Consider the following 19,656-nt stretch of genomic DNA (forward strand, 5'->3'; position numbering starts at 1 on the left):
ACTCTGCCACCATCTTCCCTCTGTCAGGGCTGTTTCTGCTACTTCTGAAGGCTTCATATCTCACACATGCCATACTAGATGATGAAGCCATTACTTTTCAGCTTCTTCTGTGTGCCTAGAACTTTGCCAGAAACTATGGTACATATAAAAAACGTTCATGAACTTCAGGAGTTCTTTTTTTGGGGGGGATATACAGCTTTGTGAGGAAACAAGACCTATTCATGGGTCATAGTTGGAGAACAGGTGAAACATGGATGGTCATTCAACAAAGCCATATTCTAGGCATCATGTCAAAAATACAAATCAGGGATCTAGTCCCTGGGCTCCATTAGAAACTAGCTGTCCCATAAGGAAATATGCTCATCAGCATGATATTAGCTCTTAGAGATATTAGCTCTAAATGCCTCTTAGAGTTTTAGAATTGGGAAAGATCCTTAAGACCCGTGGGAGAAGACAGAAGTCAGAACTGAAACAGATCTTCTGAACAGAGATGTCCATCAGCAGAGAGGAAAGGGAAATATTTCAGACATCAGTTTTCTTCTCTTTATTTACTCACCACATATTTAATGACCACCTACTATATGCCAGGATTTATTCCATCTATTAACATAACAAACTGGATGGGACAGAGGCAATAGTGAGAGCAAAGTCATGGTGGTGGAGAGACCAAGTGGATAGAATCTTAGTATTGAACTAAGGAGAGATTAGTCCGACAATAGGGAATCTGAGGGCCAGGTACCTTAAGTGACTCATATAATGGTTAACAGGGCTTCCCAGGAAGCACAGTGATTAAAAAAAAAAAAAACAAAAACTGCCTGCCAATGCAGAAGACGTGAGTTCGATCTCTGGATCAGGAAGATCTCCTGGAGTAGGAAATGTAGAAAATTCCAGGCAAGAGGAGTCTGGTGGGCTACAGTCCACGGGGTCGCAAAGAGTTGAATACGACTGAGTGACTGAGCATGCACAAGTACACACATATGCATAATGGACAGACTTAGGTCAGGACAAGCAGGGGGAAGACAGGAGACAGACCTTTTTATCATGGAAAAAGTGTGGTCTTGCACAGAAGTTGCAGGCAGAGGCCCAGTGAGGAGGCCGTTGTGGTTTTCAAGCTTGAGGTAATAGGGCTGGAATTAGGAAATGAGGGTGACAATGAGAGGAAGGGGTGGATGTGGAAGACACTGTGAAGAAAGAATCGATGAAGATCTTCAGCACATCCAGTGAGAGGTTCGATGCTGTGGTGAGACAAAAGAGTAAAAATGGCTGTGGTTTCAAGCTTGGGTGATTTGGAGGCTTTGGGATCAGTTAAGGAAAACAAGAGAATCAGGGAAGGGTATGGTTCATGGCAGGAGCCGAGAGGAAGGATCTAGAATGTAATATGCATAGATTTAAAGAGTCTGGGGTGGCTGCTATTAGAAATCAGTGAAAAAAAATATAGCAATTGAGCTTGGGAGCAGTCATGAAAGTCTTTATGAGGATGGGTGTCTTAAAGGAAATATTTATTTGGCAGACACTGTGGAGGAGGGATATCGAGATTTCCCTTTGTCTGACATATTAAAGATTTTTCACTTTTGCTTTGAGGTCAATAATTTGCCAGGCTTTCTCTTGCTGATAGAAACAGTAACTTTGGGTATTTTTATGTGCTAGACGCTGGGGCTACACATCTCTAAACAGTGTTATCATGTAAAAAAAAATGTTTTATTTTATGAAGTTTGTGTGTATGTGAGTGTGCTCAGTCGTGTCCAACTCTTTGCAACCTCATGGACTGTAGCCCTCCAGGCTCCTCTGTCCATAGAATTTTCCAGGCAAGAATACTGGATCAGGTTGCCATTTCCTCCTCCAGCAGATCTTCCTGGCCCAGGGATCGAACCCATGTCTCTTGTGTCTCCTGCGTTAGCAGGCAGATTCTTTACCACTGCACCACTTGAGAAGCCCTTATAAGGTTTAACTTAATATATTAAAAATAAGTGATCATGTCTGATTCACCTAATTGCCATGATGGGTTGGAGGTGTTATCTCACTTTACTGGTCAGAAAGTGAGGTTTTGGTAAGTAACCTCTCTAGGGCCAAGTTACAAAGAGGAACTAGAAGAACTAAGATTGCCTGACTCCCAGACTTGAATTTTTAACCACACCCTTTGACTTAATACCTCTATTGCTGGGCTCTAAGCTTCTCATCCCCTCCTACTCCCAGCCTTTTTCAAATTTTCCAAATGCCTGGAATTATTTCTGTCCCCTTGTTTTCATTTCTTCTGAATTTTAAAATCACAGGAATCTCTCAAATTCTGGAAGTGTTCCCTGATTAATTCCACCTCTACCCCAAGAGCTAGCGGAGCCCAGATCTGATCTTGTTGGAAGAGATTTCATGCTATTCAGTGGAGAGATCAGCATGAATCCATCCTGCCACAGCCTGTTCAGCAGATCAGAGTTTATACCTTACTACCCATGGATCTGTAGATGATTTCATTTGCATAAGATTATACTTGAAAGCCGGCTTCCCTAGTGGCTCAGATGGTAAAGAATCCGCCTGCAATGCAGGAGACCCAAGTTCGATACCTGGGTTGGGAAGATCCTCGGAGGTGGGCATGGCAACCCACTTCAGTATTCTTGCCTGAAGAATCCCACGGACAAAGGAGTCTGGCAGGCTATAGTCCAGAGGGTCGCACAGAGTCAGACACGACTGAAGTGACTTAGCATGCATGCACACACGTACTTGAAAGCATATATTAAAATTGTAAGGCCAGGAACTCTTTGTGATATTCTTCATGCCCTCGGTGTGTATGTTCCTGATACTTATTGACTGATGGATGGATATTTTTGTTGGCATTTGGTTGAGAAGGAAGGCAATTACAAAGTATTGATAACACATCCTAATCTTGGCTTTAAAGTCCTTTACTGAACTCCTGGACATGTATTTGTAAACTGGATTTGGTAGAATATGCCTATAAGACAGGTCTCCTGGAAGGCAAGTTTAGTGGGGTATATAACTCTTTTAAAATGCAATTGAAAACAGGTGTATTCCCCCCAATAGACCGTTTCTTACAATTGCACTTAGCTCTTATCATTCCTCCCTCCATGAGATTCTCCAGGCAAGAGTACTGGAGTGGGTTGCCATTTCCTTCTCCAGGGGATCTTCCCTACCCAGGGATCGAACCCGGGTCTCCTGCATTCCAGGCAGACGCTTTAACCTCTGAGCCACCAGGGAAGCCCTCTCCTTTCTTTCAGTTCAGTTCAGTTCAGTTCAGTCGCTCAGTCGTGTCTGACTCTTTGCGACCCCATGAATCCTTTCTTTAGTGGACATCAAATCATTTTGCATTTGTGGCTGTGCCTTTTTTTTCCTTAACGTTTTGTCTTTCTGCTTTCTTGGGTTAAAAAGTAAAACTGTGCCTGATTCATCTCTTTTTTATGCACAATGCCTTGCACATAATAGGAACTCAATAAATACGTGTCATAAGACTGTGTATTATTCTCTCAGCTCAAGTGGGATGATGATTTTTATTTTTTTTCGGTTCCTACATTCTCTTAGCTATTCTTTAGTCCCTAGTTCAAAATTCTGTGAATGAGAAGTGCTCAGTGCTGCCTAATGAATGAATTAATGATATTTTACTTGTGATCTTAAAAACCATCCTGGAAATATTTATGGGGACTGAGAAAATTACCTGTTAACAAGCTCTCTTGAGTAGCGGCCAGACTGGGTCTGGTAACTATCAAAATCTTTGGTTGGGTCAATGATTCCATTTCAGCTAGTTCATTCTTTGTTTCAAATAATACAGGTTTTTGTGCACTGATGTTTAAGATAAAGTGGTGCCCATTTTGCATTTCTGGTTATGTTTACAAAACAGTGTTTTATTGCTGTCTAAACATGAGAGTGCTCACAACCACTCCCACTGCAGCACACCAAAAAAGGACTGTCATGTGGTCTTGCCCTTCATTTGAAGTATGTTGTATTTAAAGGTCATCCTGTTCTAGTTTGGGTAGCAGAGTATTGATCAGGGTATTATGGTAACAGTTATACTGTTGATTGAATGAAGATACATATCCAAGAATGCAACTGGTATTACCAGACACTATTGTTATTCCTGGGAGGCTGGTCATCCCAAGGAGGCTAAGAATGGTCAGTAGGTAAATATTATCAAACAGAGTGCAAACTGGTAGTACCCAATATCCTCCAAGCATCACTGTTTAGATTCTGGCCTTTATATTGTCCTGCTTTTTTATTGTCCCACTATATTTTATTGTCCCCTATGTTGTTCCATCTTTGTATTCTTTATTTAGAATTCCTCAGCTCTTTAGAATTCTTCTCTTGCTCCTCATTCCTTTTTTACTTCTAGCTTTAATACTCATATTTTCATCCATTTTTGAAGGATTATGGGGAGAAAATATCATTGCATCTAATCCTGAATTAATGGTGCTTGAATTTAATGGCACTTCCTCTGATATCATCAGGGAATTCTTAATTATCTAGTATAAAGCCCTTTATGAGGTCTCCATTCTTCTGGAATTTTCTGTGCTATTTGAATATTCCCCTTTGACTTGAATGTAGTAAAACTCTTTTCTCCCTTGGTATTTTATTTTAAATGTTTTAGTTGTTATTAATGTTCCTCTTTTCAGTCTCCTAATTTTCTTTCTACTTCTCTGAACACATCTTTTCTCTTTTCTTTGCTTAGAAGATCCTACAGATACCAGTCCCTTACACTTTGAGCACGTAGGCATACCAGAGCCAATTGTTGAAGCCAAAGCTCGCATCTGAACTGGCTCAGCAGTGACTCTGTTGCTTTGCAGCCATCACCTCTGAGTTGAGCCTTGTCTTGGTCTGACTTTGGGACTGGCATTTAAACAATGTCACTCTTTCCTACTTAACAGAGGCAATCCAGGGAAAAGCGGTTTATGAAATGATGCTTGAGTATCATTTTACTAGCATCACCTGGTAATATAACTTTATTTCCTGGGAAGAGCACAGAGTGGATAATTCATTTGAAGAGTGTACTGGAGTGGACTAGTATTCAAAGTATTATAATAATACTGTAATTTCTATTTAAAACTGTGTTTAATTATGTTATATAAATTTATATTTATGTATTACCTAAATTTATATTTATAAGTTATAAAATATAAATATAAATTTATACTTTAAAATTGTATAATTTGTATTTATATAATATATTTAGCTACCTTAATTTTTATTTATATTGTGGCACACAGAGTCAGTCCATGTAACTTTCACTAATTCTTCCTGCCTTCCTAAAAGGACTGGAAAGCAAATGTTTTGCAGTGTGAGATTCAGTTTCAGAATTAAGAGGCTAGCATTGGCAAAGGTGATGTTTGACTCTCAATCCTCTCTCTCAGTTTTAACATATTATCTCTACATGTGGCATTTTCCCACATGTATGGAGAGATTATGGAAAACTTACAAAAAACAAATGAGGACCATATCTCTTCTTCACAAGAGTACACAGAAAATCAAAGGGCCTTGCCAAAGTTCCTAGACATTGGCAATTTCCTTCTTTTCTGTATCCCAAGAACCCAAAGTCATCACGTGGTTAGAAGGTTGGGTCCTGCAGTCAGATAGGCCTGGGTTTGAAATCCTGGTTCCACCACTTACTTGCTGTGGGATCATGGATATATTTACATAGCTTCTCTGAGTTTCAGTTTCTTCTTTCATATACTTGTGCTGCCTACTTCATAAGGTTAGTCATTCATTCAGTAAAAATTTCCTGAAAATTTATTGCATGTGAAATATCTGCTGGACACTGAGATTCAGTAGTAAACAAGAGAGTAAAAATCCTACCCTCTTGGAGCTTATGTTCTAGTGGAATGTTATTAGGATTAAATGAGATAATACAATGAATGTGCTTCACACAGTGTTTGGACATAGTGGATATGCAAAAATAATTTTTAACAAGTAAAAAACTTATAAACAGCTGGAGATGATGCTGTTTATCCTTCATCCATAAGCATATCCATAAAGATAATAAATGTAATTATGAAAAAGCCTTAAATTTTCCAAGAATCTGTCTATTCCATGGAGACCATTCAGAATAGTTGGAATTTAGAATTCTTTGGTTGTAAACAATAGAATGAAAAATTAAAATCAATTCCCAAGCAGAGGAGCAAAAGGACATTAGTGGCTCTTGGAACTGATGAGACTACTGAACTGGGCTTGCAAGCCTTGAAACAGAGCTCTAAGAGGATTCGGATCACTATTCAGATTTTTACAGTTTTCCCGTGGGTTCTGTGCCAGGCCCTGGCTGGTGAGCAGAGAGTGGGGCTTTGGCTTTCTGGCTCTCAGTGCATATCTAGTGTAGAAGGGATTGTTTTGTAAAAGGAAATTGTGGTGCTGCCACAAACATGCAGGGAAGTCAAAAAACAACACATGAAAGCTATAGGATCCTAAAGGTGGTTGGAGGGTCTTGTCAGCATAGTCCTTGACATTAATGAATAGAATGAGGTTCTTGCTCCCAAGTAAACAGCAGGACTCTCACCACCCAGTGGCTCTCCTCTAGAATTCCATGAATTAAAAATAGCACTGATATTTTAATTACTTATACCTTCAAAGTATAAATATATATATATTCATATATGTGTATATACACACACACACTAAATATATTTTATGAAACTTTGCTTCTGACATTAGTTTCCAAAGATGAACTCTCCATCTCATGGTCTGTACATTTCATTAGCATTTGGCGATATGCAATCATGGCCCTATAGTCAAAGCTATGGTTTTTCACTAGTCATTTATGAATGTGAGAATTGGACCATAAAGTAGACTGAGCACCAAAGAACTGATGCCTTTGAATTGTGGTGCTAGAGAAGACTCTTGATAGTCCCTTGGACTGCAAGGAGATCTAACCAGTCAATCGTAAAGGAAATCAAGTCTGAATATTCATTAGACTGATGCTGAATCTGAAGCTCCAATACATTGGCTTCCTGGACTGAAGAGCTGATTCATTGGAAAAGACCCTGGTTCGGGGAAAGATTGAGAGAAAAAGGAGAAGAGGGTGGCATAGGATGAGGTGGTTAGATAGCATCACTGACTCAATGGACATAAATCTGAGCAAACATGGGGAGATAGTGAAGGACATGGGATCACAAAGAGTTGGACATGACTTAGTGACTAACCACCACCACCAACAACTCCTAAACATTTTACATTGATCCAGCAATCCCGGGAATATGTATAGGAGATCAATGATGAGCGTCTTCTGTAAGCCCAGTGGTGTGCTGGCTCTGAGAACACAGAAGGAAGTGTTAAACATTACATTCCATGATCACACGTATTTGCTACCCTGAAAAATCATTTGTGTGTCTCTGCCAAGAAACATTAGTCTTTTCACTTAAAAAAAAAATTCATATAATATATGTAGAAATAATGTAAGGGAAGTGCATAGTTCAATGCTTGGACCTAATTGTTAGTCAATAAATGGCCATTTGAGGGAACATTCAATACCCCAAACTTCCTGGATAGCTCTGTAAAACCCAAAGTGTCCTTGGGAACAAAACTGCAAGAGTATTTTGGGCAAGATTCAAATTCCGGGGAAAGAGTGTCCAGCAGCCTGTCCCTGGGCTCTGTGCCAGCCTGTCAATGATGAGGGGGAAGTGGGATTTCTGCTACTGACTTCCTAGTGTGTATCCAACCTGTACCTTGAATCCAAGATAAATTCTAGGAGGAAGGGGCCATGTCTTTTTTATTTACCATGGACCCTGCTCTTAGCACTGTTCCTAGCACATGGTAGGCACCTGAGAAATCTTTGCTGAAAAAAATGACCAAATTGGGAAGCTCTAGATGGAGGCCAAAGGGGAATGACTAAGCTACTTGCTTCAGTGGCTATCATTAGTGCATAATTTCCAAAAACCATCCTAGGATGAATGAGATGTTTAATCTCTGTCATGAAATGTAACCTTTGGAGGGAAGGCAAGCAAGTACAGTGTGACTTCTCAGAGGGTCCTGCAGCTTTGAGCATGGCCTGGGCCTCTCTCTGATGTGGCTGAGGAGTGCCAACAAGCAAAGGCATTTTGTATGTTAAACTGGACCCCATTGAGTCAATGACGTCTGTGATGACTAATGAGTCCAGGGTAAGAGGAAGCCAAGAAGCAGTGGCGGCCTACACTATAAAAGTATCGACATGGGAACCTTTGCTCAGAATGCTGGCTGCAAAATTTCAGCATTTGGCATTTTCAACAACTGCTGCTTGGTTTTCTTTACAGTTTTAATGGCTCATTCTGGAAAGGCAGTGAGTTTTAATCTATGCTGGTTGAGTGATTTGGGGTGGGGTTAGGGAATATAAATGTTTTTTGTTGTTTTTATAATTATATAACATATATATGATGACGGTATAACAAATACCCAAATACCACTTTATTTTGGTTCAGAGTGGGAGAACCTGGTAATAGTTAAATGTTGACTGGATCCCATAATATGACCCAGACTTGTGTAATTGGTCATTAATTCAGTAGTTATTTATTGAACGTCTACTAGATGTCAGCTCTGGTGACACTTTGAGTTTTTCTGTGTGTGAGTTACACTGTTTTGTTTAAATGTAGCACATCTCTTTGCCTACCTAATTCCTAATTATCATCCAGACTTTGTCTTCTACATCACCTCTGTTAGATTGTCTCCTTCAAGTACCCAGGACATCCAGCTCCATCTACTGTGTGCCTCATAGATTCCCCCATTCTCCTCAGTCTGTCTGTTTCTATTCTGCCTCTCCCATTGGATAGGAAGATATTTGAGAGTCTGAGCTGTGATTTTCACTAACATATTCCCATACCTAACTCAGTGTCTGAAATACAGTCAGCTCTTGTTATGCGTATGTTGAATGAATAAGGCATTAAAATTTTGAAATTATTTTTGGAGTGCATTAGGAAATATTCAATGCTAGGTATTCAGAGAAATGTCAAGCATAACTTGGTACTTGATTGTCTTAAAAGAGCTTGCAGTTAACCATTCTCAGTTTTTAAACAAGTGTTTGTTGAAATGCCTACTATGTTCTAGGTCATTGTCTATTTGGAAGTAAAGTTGGGTGTTCTTCAATTAGTTCATGAATTCACTTATTTAATTCATTTTATTTATTTATTTTTTGGCCACGCTGCTCAGCTTGTGGGATCTCAGTTCTCAAAGTAGGGGTTGAACCTGGGCCATGAGAATAAAACCACTGAATCCTAAGCACCAGGGAACTCCCAAGACAGGTATTTTAAAAGATAATTAATATTAAGTACTGTTTGTTTCGAGTGCTAAATTATGGGTTGAAATAAGACAAAGAAATGAAAAGTAGCATCATGGGAGGATAACTTAGGTAATATATTTGAACCTATTTTATTTTGAAATAAGGCCTTTCTTTCTCTTCTTTCCTCTTTTTCTCTTTACATTCATTCATTCATCCATCTGAGATTAACTTGGCATCTGCTATATCAGAGATTTAGAATACAAAAGTAAATGGCACATCTTTCCCTAGGAAATATACACAGATGAACAATTTTTAAGGTGAGCTCTGCCTGTGAGCCAAACATTGTAGTCCTATGTATATTATCAGTATTAAAATACATATTTATTATTTGACATTCAGATAATGACCAAGGAAGGGGTATGAATGATAGCAAATCTCTGTATCACCATTTTGTTGTTGTTGTCAGTAAATGCAAATACATGAAGCTTTTTGTATGGAGTTGATAGGCTTCCATTAAATAAATATTAAAGAAAGCATGCTTTTTACATCATTTTCCTTTATTTTCCATAACAAACTTCTATCTAGTTATGTCACACTTCTCTATTTTTAATTTTAATTTTATTGAAGTATAGTTGATTTACAGTGTTGTGTAAGTTTCAGGTGTACAGCAAAGTAATTCAGTTATAAATATACATATATTCAATTTGTTTTAGATTATTTTCTCACATAGGTTATCACAGAACATGGAGTAGAGTTCCCTGTGCTGTACAGAAGGTCCTTGTTGGTTCTCTATCTTATATATATATGGTTTGTACATACATTCATCACAAACTCCTGATTTATTTCCCCCTTGACCACGTTTCACTTTTGCTAACCATGTTTGTTTTTGATATATACGTCTGTTTCTGTTTTGTAAATAAATTCATTTGTATCACTTTAAAAAATTAGATTCCACATGCAAGTGATATTGTAAGATATTTGTCTTTCTCTGTATGACTTATTGACTTACTTCACTTACCATGATCATCTCTAGGTCCATTCATGTTGCTGCAAATGGCATTATTTCATTTTTTTATGGCTGAGTATATTCCATTGTATGTATGTAACACTTCTTTATTCATTCCCTTGTTAATGGACATTTAGGTTGCTTCCATGTCATGGTTATTGTAAACAGTGCTGCAATGAACACTGGATTGCATGTATCCTTTCAGATTATGGTTTTCTCCAGATACATGTCCTGAAGTGGAACTGGAGGTAGTTATATGGTAGTTATAAGGGTTTCCCTGGTGGCTTATATGGTAAAGAATCTGCCTGCAATGCCGGAGAGCCCGGTTCAATCCCTGGGTTAGGAAGACCCCCTGGAGAAGGGAATGGCAACCTACTCCAGTATTCTTGCCTGGAGAATTCCATGGACAGAGGAGCCTGGCAGGCTACAGTCCATGTGGTCACATAGGAGTTGGACATGACTGAAGCAATTAACACGTGCACTCACATACACACACACACATACACACACACACAATAGTTGTAATCTTAGGTTTTTAAGGAGCCTCCATACTGTTCTTCATAGTGGCTTGTACCAATTACTTTCCCACCAACAGTGTACATGGGTTCCCTTTTGTCCATAACTCTCTAACATTTATTATTTGTAAAGAAAATATATTTTTTTCCCAATTGTGGCTTTCCATATCAGTGTTATGTCATTCCTAATTTGAATACAGGCTTCAGACTTTACTGGATTTATGATGTCAAAATATGTAAATAAGATAAAATTGTACTCTTACATTTGGATAAAATGTAATAGATTAGTCAAAAAATAAATAAAAACAAAATTCATTTTTGTGGGACAAAGGCATCTTCATTTATAGTTGTTTTATTTTTTTCTCTCAAGCTGGGCTTCTTTGCTAAGGCTTTGAAATTATTTGGCTGTATGACATCTCTGTCCAGCCAGTCAAGTTGCGAGGCCATCAGAAACTTGAACGTGTTTCTCGTAATTGGATAGGTTCATAATCGACTTTACTGTGAGTTCTAGATGTGCTCACCATGAACTCTCATTTACAGGTCAGAGGGAAAACTTGATGTCTTAGCAAACCCAGACATTAGGAGAGGTCTGTTTGTAAATATTGTCAAAGGGATTTCCATGACCACAATATTGTAATTATGCTAAAAATGATATGACTTTGATAAGAAATCCCTTGCCAGGTTTCCGGGCAACATTACATAAAATTAAAAATGATGCTCCCTTCTCAGAACTAACCCTCAGTCTCTGAAGGACTTATCTGACATGTCATACTTTCATGGCCTTGTGGAATTAGTTATATTTTCATTGTTCTAATCACACTTCCTTGCCTGGATTATAAACTCACTCATTCAGGATAACAAAGATAAAACATTTAACTATTGGGCTTCCTCAGTGGCTCAGATGGTAAAGAACCCACCTGCAATGCAGAAGACCTGGGTTCAATCCCTGGATTGGGAAGAGCTCCTGAATGAGGGAACGGCTACCCACTCTAGTATTCTTGCCCAGAGAATTCCGTGGACAGAGGAGCCTGGTGGGCTACAATCCGTGGGATCCCAAAAAGTTGGACATGACTGAGCAACTTTCACTCACTCACTCACTCACTCACCTCTCTTCCTTGACTGGATTATAAACTTATTCAGGGTAACAAAGATAAAACATTTAACTATTGAAAGCCTCTATGTCCCAAGAAGTATTCTAAGCACTTTACATGTTTTAATTTGTTTAATCTTTACAACAACCTTGAGGCAGATACTTTATTATTGTCTTTACTACAGATGGGGATTTGAGTTGTAGAGAAGTTCAGTAGCTCACGCTAGGTCCTGGGCCCTACTGAATGTCAGAGCTAGGACTCATGGCCCCGTAGACTGATGCCAGGTCTTGTATCCTTAGCTCCTTCATTGTCTGACCTCTCCAGCTCTCTCCTGCTTTACTGCATGAGGACTCATTCATGGAAGGGGCTCCTCCCCCCAAAATGAAATATTTGACTTATCAAATAGTTTTACAAATGCTTTCATGATTTTATCAAGTTTTGAGGTATCCTCCTGAATGGATATAATGCAGTCATTACCTTAATATTCTGGGGAGTTTGACTAAGGGGCAGGGATTATTTCAGGTACAGCATAAGAATTTTTTGCAGAAATCCCTCTTCATTTCCATCCCTGAAAATTCACAGTGGCTAACAGGTTAACTTAGGATAGTGGTTTTTCCATGATATGGAAACATGTCTGACAATTTGCGATTCATCTCATATACTTTCCCCCCTCAAAATGTATCTCAATTTTTTCTGAGGCAATGTAGTAGATATAACTTAGGAAATATTTCTTCTTATCTCTTCAATAAATAATAATTCTTTGGCCCATTGTATTAGAGTCGCATATAAAGTATCACCACTCTGATGTAAATAATGCATTATTGCTGAATTTTCTGTTCTACCTATCTTTCTTACACCCTCTCATGCTCCCCATTTGAAGAGATATTTCAGAGCATATCTTCCACTAAAGATGATCCCCTTTTTCTATACTTACCTTTAATCAAGCTATTACATTTTAAGTAGGTAAAAGTTTTAACTATGCCTTTGCTTTCTTTAACCCAAACCTTCTTCTAATATAGGAAACCAATATCCTAAGTGCTAAATACTTAAACAACAACAACAAAATTTTTAAAAATCCCTTATACAACAAGGAAAATCTGTGAAAGAAGATATATTATAGCTCTAGAATAAAATTAGCAAATAATTTTGCTTGTAATTGCTTCCTATTGGCCATTTTGTTAATCTGCAAACTCCACAGTGTATTGTTCATCCCTTGAGGAAAGTGACAATCTAGTTAAAAGCTGGGGTGATTGGTATACAAATGCATGCACATATCCTTATCTGAGTCATATATCTTATATCTATCTATTTCACTACATAGATGAAGGCTGATAAAAATGTGCTTACGAAAAGATAAAAACTAGGCTTTACACAATAAGCTTAAAGTATAGTAGGATGTGCTATAACACTTTAAAAGAGTTATGTTGGTGTTTTTCAGTAATATTTAATGAGATGGGGAAAAAATCAAACAAGATCTTAAGCTATACTTAGGATTTATATGGGGGAAAAATTGGGAAAAGCATTTTATATGAGATATCATAATGAGTACATAGTAAAAAGGGAAAAAAGGAGGATCGGAGGAGAAAGAGACTTTAATGCTAGTGGGAAATACAGTAAAGCCATGGAAACTCAATGTCGGAGCTGTAAGGGGAGAGAGGGGAGAATTGGTGGGACATCCTTTGTGTAAGGGGGTTTCCCTGGTGGCTCAGGCAGTAAAGAATCACCTGCAATGCAGGCGACTCGGGTTGGGAAGATCTCCTGGAGAAGGAAATGGCAACCCACTCCAGTATTCAGAATCCCATGGACAGAGGAGCCTGGTGGGTTCATGCGGTCGCAAAGAGTCAGACACGACTGAGCAACCAACACACTTCTTTTGTGTAAAATGATCAGCTGCTCCTCAAATCTTTTGACTTCTTTGGAAAAACAAAAGTTTCAGATGAACTCTCCAGCTTAGTAAATATTAGTTTCCAATTTAATAAAGTTTAAAGCCTTCTGTAGGTGAACACTACATTATCCAAACAAAACATATGTCTAGGCTATATCTGGCCCAAAGATCTTCAGTTTGGAACCAGAACTAGCATGAGTGAAATGTATAAAAATCTAAGTCTTCATTCAAAACATTCCAGTGGTGCCTTTCTGGTGGGGATTAGCTATAATAAACAGAATTTTTCTGCCTTGCGTGATGTGCTGAGAAAATGTGCTGAGTCAATGAGGAAAACCTGAGACTTGATACTCAAACTGTGGTCCATGGATGAGCAGCACCATAGCATCCAAGAGGTGATTAGAGATTCAGAATCTCAGACTGATCCCCAGAATCAGAATATGCATTTAACCAACATCATCTGATAATGTGTATGCATGTTATTGTTTGAGAAGCACCTAATTTAGTACACTTAATGTTCTTGTTCTTAAATGACCCCTGTAAGGCAAATTGTACAGCCAGAATTTGAGCAGATAGCAAAATTTCCAAGAACCTTTAGTGTTACCAGCGGAACATGGAACCAAAAAGTTTGCTGTTAGTGAAGCTTGAACAGAGCAGTTAGTATGGTAATGTTGACACAGTTGGTAACACTTTTACAGAGCTCTTTACAGGAACTTGGTGAGCTAGATACAGGGCTCCACACAGGTAATGCATTTATTCAGTAATCAGTAAATTACCTTATATAGTCAGTAGATGTTGCATCCTGGACAACTGATAAGATCGTTGGCTTTCGTGTGTTTTTTTCAATATTGTGTTCAGCCTCAAGTATAAATTGAATAGGGTGACCTTTTGATACTCCATGAAATTGACTGCATTTCCTAAGATTCTGTGGTTTCAATTACCATAAATTTTTTTAGATTGGGTCCACAGCCATTGCACTGGTCCCAGCATAACAATATTTTATCATAGGTTTTGATAACACAGTCGACAGCAGCAGGGCATCCTGTCACAAATATGTGACAATGTGTGGGTGTGTGTTCCCAGTCAGAACTTCACATCAAGTACACAAACAGTATGCAGCTTACTCAGATCAAATCTAGTCACTAAGTGGACTGCAAAATGTGAGGGATTTTCAGTCCAGTGATGGAAGTTGTGTTCTAGGGTGCTAGCTGGATCTTGAATTTGTGAGATAGATAAGTTAATTAGTGGTTCCTCAGTTTATTAGCAACTTAACTGTCAGAATGTAATGGAAACTTCTGAGCTGCAAAAACTTATTAGAAGCAATGAAACATGTGACTTTTTTTCCTAGAAGAATATTCAGTGAGCTGTGTTCCCCCCCTGCCCCCAAAGGGATCTTGAAAATAAAATTAACAATTAAGTTGAAATTCACATCTATAGGGATATAAGAATTTTGAATTCTGCAACTTAAAAAATGCTCCAGAAAAATTAGGGACACTAAAAAGAGGGGGAGCCTGGGTTCAAATTTCCACTCGGTCACATGTTTGCAATGTACACTTAGGCAAGTTTCTTAGCCTCTTTAAGCCTCAGTCTCTTTTTCTGTGAAATGGTGAAATGATAGCTCTTTTATAGGATTATTTACAGATAAAAGGAAAGAGCAGTTACAATATCTCTAGCACACAGCAAGAGCTCAAAGATTACTATTCCCTTTTATTTATACACCTAGAAATTTTTCTTCACTTTCCCTTTATCTTGAAATAAGTTTGATTTTAGAGCAGCCTTACTGTTTTCAAAATTAATCATATGTAATCATTAAAAAGTTTGAAGCCGTTGTATTATCTACTAGAAAGAGAGCTGTTTCTTGCTGTCATACTTGCACTTTACAGAAATAGACAGTTCCTGCCAAAACAAGAGTTTACTTTTTAGTTCCCTCGTAGACTTTGGTTTGATTTTATTTGGCCTTTATGGCAATAATGCTCTGATCACTGTCACAGAAGCCCAAAGAAAAATCTTATTTCTCCTCTGTTTTATTATAGCTGTAGTTCCCAAAGAAAATCTTGGCAATGTTTAAGAATAAAGAGCAGTTAAAGAATTGTGTGAATGTGAAATGTGAAATAATTCACATTTCAAAGTCAGTAATTATTTTCTGAAGCCCACAGCCCAAATGAAGTGTGTAATGTAAGAAGAGTGTTTCATTTCTAACTAAAAGTGATAATAAAATTGTGAATTATTCCATTCTCCTCCTAATTTCTTTGATTTTCAGTTTCCTTTTTCTCATTTTTTTTTTCATTTTTAGTCTATTTCTTCCTTCATTTATTATTTAAGTAATTGTGTTAGATTCTATACCGATGACAGCTGAGGAACTGGGATGCTGTAAACATCATGAGGACAGGGAGGTATCTGTTAGAACCGCTTCTGTGTGCCTGAGACACTTGCCATTCAAGAAGTATTTTCTAAATATACAAATTAATAAAAAGAAGAATGAATGAGTAAAGCCACATAAAACATGGCCAAGGACTTCAAAATGCTTAAATATGTATTGAGACTTTTTTCCTTTTTTTAAGACTTTATGAAAAATTAAAGTAAAATACCCGTTATGTTTCCTGAAGACTCTGTTTTGCCTCGTCTTATTTTTAGATGCGTGTATGCTAAGTTGCTTCAGTCATGTTCAACTGTTTGCAACCCCATGGACTGTAGCACGCCATGCTCCTCTGTCCATGAGGTTCTCCAGAGAATAATACTGGAGTGGGTTGTCATTTCCATCTCTAGGGGATCTTCCTGACCCAGGGATTGAACCCTCATCTCTTAAGTCTCCTGCATTGGCAGGCAGGTTCTTTACCACTAGCTTCATCTAGATAAGATGGATCAATTCTTTCTTCCCCTTATCATCTTTAAACATCATAACCTTTTCTTTTCCTATATCTGATGGTTATATTTCCTTTGACTCAGTGGTACTTAATTTTTTAAATGATATTTTTGTCCTAGTTCAGCTATTCCACATTGAAGGCTATATCTATAAGCTTTAATAAGTTACAAAACACAAGTTATTATATAAGTAGCTGCTGCTGCTGCTGCTAAGTCACCTCAGTCGTGTCCGACTCTGTGCTACCCCATAGACGGCAGCTAGAAAGGTACTTAATCACAGGTAAAGATTGTGAAATGGCCCATCTTAGGTAATTAAATTCTTATTACTTGGGGTTTCTTAGGATATTCTTTTAAGTTTTGCTCTTTGATTGACAGGGTAACATTTTGAAATGATCTTTTAAAAGGAACGTTATTAGATAAATAGAAGGAAATACTTGATAGTGTTTTATAGTGCCCTTCTGCCCAATATCTCATTTAATCTTTACCTCAATGATGTGAAGCAGGTATCTACATACAGTTGATGGCACTGAGGTCACAGGGCCCAAACGCCTTCTCTAAGGATACTGGCTAGCCTGAGACAGAATCAGAACTTGAACCCCATTCTTCTCAGGCCAAATCTCATAAGATTTTGACTGTTACTTTGGAAATATTCACAGGGGACATGATATCAATAGGAACAGATGCAAAATGAAGGATCTTGGGTTAATGTTTCAGGAATATTGAACTGCTGAATGCTCTGCCAGGGACAAAGTAAGCTACAATTGATGCTATGATGGCTCAGAACTATTTCCCTGTAAATTGCTAAAGCTGTATATTTTCATATTGTGTCCAGAAGTGAAAGGATGTACTCTAGGTACACCCTATCTGATAGCATCAGATCTTTCACCCCTGAACAGATTACAGCAGACTGACATCATCCCAACAAGCAGACCTGGAAAGTCTGTCTATAACCATTGATGTCAGCTGGGGCAGCAAGGGTGTCAGAGTGGTTCCTCAATCGCTTTCCATGGCTTTGCCATAGAGTCTTCCATCACCGTCACCTTTCCTTTTCCTGGATACCCCCTGTTTAAATTCTCTAGGACGCTATCATTTTTTAAAATGAAATTTTTGTCCTAGTTCAGCCAATTCTGTCATTGTTCTTATACAAGTTGCTATATCTCCTTGATACTGTGGGGTGTTTTGAGGAAGAACTAAATTTAAGTATTCAGCTAGGAAGTATAATGCAAATTCAGTAAATATTGTTTGAATGGTTTTATCTGAGATGCATGTACTTGTGGCACTACGTTTTTGTGTATCTTCCTCAAAGCACATAGGTTTTATGTTGTTTCTGCTTCTGGTAACCTTAGGGGATACACGTGGCATATTTCACTGCTGCCATTTTAGAGTTGAAAAAATTAAGATCTAAGGAAGGCAGATTTTAAGCCAGAGTTACAGAGCTGAGTAGACCTGGAATGATCTGGATTAATTCTTTAATCATGCTAAGCTTTTTTCTCTTATCCCTTTACCATGTTAATGTACATGCTTTTTATTTTTATATATTTATTTTATAAATATAAAAGTGGTCATTAAAGAAAGATTAGAAAAAATTTGAATTAAATTCATCTGAAATCGCACTTTCTTGTAATTTTTGGTGTGTATTCTTTCAGATGTTTCCCAGTATATATGCATAGATCATGGGTTGAACAAGTGGCACTGGCTAACTTTCTTTATTAACTTAATAGTATTTAATGGGTATGTCTTATTTTACTGATATACATCTGTATCATCACTTGCAAGGATGTAGCATGTCACTTTGGAGAAGGCAATGGCACCCCACTCCAGTACTCTTGCCTGGAAAATCCCATGGACGGAGGAGCCTGGTGGGCTGCAGTCCATGAGGTCCCTGAGGGTCGGACACGACTGAACGACTTCACTTTCACTTTTCACTTTCATGCATTGGAGAAGGAAATGGCAACCCACTCCAGTGTTCTTGTCTGGAGAATCCCAGGGACGGGGGAGCCTGGTGGGCTGCCGTCCATGGGGTCGCACAGAGTTGGACACGACTGAAGCGACTTAGCAGCAGCAGCAGCAGCAGCAGTATGTCACTGTGTGTGCTCTCCTGAACACCTTTTTACTTCAAACCCAGACTTTCATAGTTTGCCCAGCCTGTGGTCAGAAGCCACTCTAATGTGATCTCATATGACTTTTTTTTAAAGAAATGATCTAGTATGACAGCAGTCATAGCAATGAGGTTCTTGGCTGTGGTTGTCCCTGCCTGCCATATGCCAGAGAGATCTATCTGATAGTCTTATGCATACTAAAGAAAGGTTGAGAGCTGCAGAGACATACTGACAGGAACTAACCCAGGAGTTTAAAGCTGAAACTTTCAACGCCTAGACTACGTGGAAAATTGAAGTGAGACCTGAACCCAGGAAAGAAAGCCAGACCTGGCAAAGGGGCCATATGTGATGTGCACTGGATGAAAATGAAACCACATTATGTGGCTGCTGCTGCTGCTGAGTCACTTCAGTTGAGTCCGACTCTGTGCGACCCCACAGACAGAAGCCCACCAGGCTCCCCCGTCCCTGGGATTCTCCAGGCAAGAACACTGGAGTGGGTTGACATTTCCTTCTCCAATGCAGGAAAGTGAAAAGTTGAAAGTGAAGTCACTCAGTCATGTCCAACTCTTAGTGACCCCATGGACTGCAGCCCATCAGGCTCCTCCATCCATGGGATTTTCCAGGCAAGAGTACTGGAATAAGGTGCCATTGCCTTCTCTGACATTATGTGGAACGTGGGAATTCAGGGACACTGGCCTACACATGGAAAAGCCTGTGAAATAAAAATCATAGCAAGCATTTTCACTTCTCTCAAAGGGCCAAAGCTAACAGAGTTTTGTCAAGAGAACAACACAGAGATGACTCTACAAATGGACATCACCAGATAGTCATACTGAAATAAGATTGCTTATATATAAGATGGAGAAGCTCTGTGCAGTCAGCAAAAATAATATTTGAAACTGACTGGTTCAGATCATGAGCTCCTTACTGCGAAATTCAGACTTAATTGAAGAAAGTAGGGAAAACCACTAGGCCATTCAAATATGGCCTAAATCAAATCCCTTATGACTATATAGTGGAGGTGACCAAAAA

General features: G+C 38.6%; 1 protein-coding gene and 1 non-coding gene across 8 annotated transcripts in view; one reads left to right on the top strand and one right to left on the bottom strand.

Moving 5' to 3' along the window:
- Window positions 1–19,656, top strand: part of PPARGC1A (PPARG coactivator 1 alpha) — a 409,900-nt gene that overhangs the window by 331,112 nt on the left and 59,132 nt on the right. The gene's annotated exons all lie outside the window — the stretch shown is intronic.
- On the bottom strand, window positions 3,133–3,204 carry TRNAS-GGA. The gene has a single exon. It is a non-coding gene; the product is annotated as a tRNA-Ser (tRNA).

The sequence above is a fragment of the Bubalus bubalis genome, chromosome 7, assembly GCF_019923935.1.
Source record: "Bubalus bubalis isolate 160015118507 breed Murrah chromosome 7, NDDB_SH_1, whole genome shotgun sequence".
Classification (NCBI taxonomy): Eukaryota; Metazoa; Chordata; class Mammalia; order Artiodactyla; family Bovidae; genus Bubalus; species Bubalus bubalis.